Raw genomic sequence first — 1,327 nt, 5'->3', positions numbered from 1 at the left:
CCATTTCACCTTTTATCGGAGTGAGATGTCGTCCACCACTCGCAGTTTTTTTTTCGACTCCTTCCTCGTATTCTAGTTCTCGATGGAGACAAGGGTCTCGTATAAAATACAAAAAAATAATACATTTTATTATTGCACCGCACGTCACGTCGCTCGTTGTGTTTATAATATAAGTTATAACAATATGATATTATGACATTATATTATTATAAAATAGTCATGGCGGCCGAGGATTTTCCGATTGGAACGCCGATCGTAAAGCGCAGTTATTATAATTTATAGTATATGCGCGATATTCTACTACGACAATAAGCGTATATAATATAAGATATATAAACCATAAAGACCGCGGCGATGGCCGTCGCAGCGTTCGTTAAATTACATGTATATATTTATGCGCGAGAGCGAACCAAAACTCGCGGACCGGAGGATTATCCCCGCAAAGTCGATTAAATAATATAGACGTCGGTCCGAAACGCGAATAATGATTCCGTCGAGGATCGTAAAATACACCGACGCCGAATACTATATAATATAGTATGTTTAACTGTTTAGGTATAAATACTGTACAATAATAATAATATACAGTCGTATATACATATACATCGATCGTAATACTTATATATATATATTATACATAATCAAATGGATGTTTGCGTTCTCGGTATATGGTGCAGTATATACGAAAATAAAGACCTTATCGGCGAGAGGCGCGATTCGTGGATGTGGCGTCACAATTGAGGGTGATTGCTAGAGGCCCTCCCCCGAAATCGCACTGCTGGGGGTCGATTCTTGAATCTCGTTATAGCATTGTCGTGTACGACAAATCACGTTTGTCACATGAAATATGTTTTTGTCTATTCTTCAATGTGTATACGAAAAAATTATACGAAAAAGTTGTGTGAAAAAATATCGTGGGGGTATGCGTGCCACGACTTTTTCATATCACTCGACTTTTATTATTATCATCGTTTATCTTCACCCAAATTGTTAATTAGTAGCTACATATTTTGTTGAAGTTCATGTTTAAAAATGGATAATTTCAACGATCTTGCAGCTCTATACTGGGTGATTCTTTTATCATAAAACACTCATTATTTCAGAAAGTGTACATTTTTTTGAAAATATTTTTTTACATAGTTTCAAGTCGCTTATAAAACAATGTTTTTCTTAAAAAATTATATTTTTAAATATTTTTTATCTTTATAATTTTTTAAGTTTTTTAATTTTTTGAATGACAATATTGGGTTTTAATTTTATATTCCAAAGCAGAATATTTTTCTTAGTATTTTGATACATGAAAATCGAATTTCGGGTGAGTAGTTTA

The sequence above is a fragment of the Acyrthosiphon pisum genome, chromosome A1, assembly GCF_005508785.2.
Source record: "Acyrthosiphon pisum isolate AL4f chromosome A1, pea_aphid_22Mar2018_4r6ur, whole genome shotgun sequence".
NCBI lineage: Eukaryota > Metazoa > Arthropoda > Insecta > Hemiptera > Aphididae > Acyrthosiphon > Acyrthosiphon pisum.
This window is presented reverse-complemented; position numbering follows the sequence as displayed.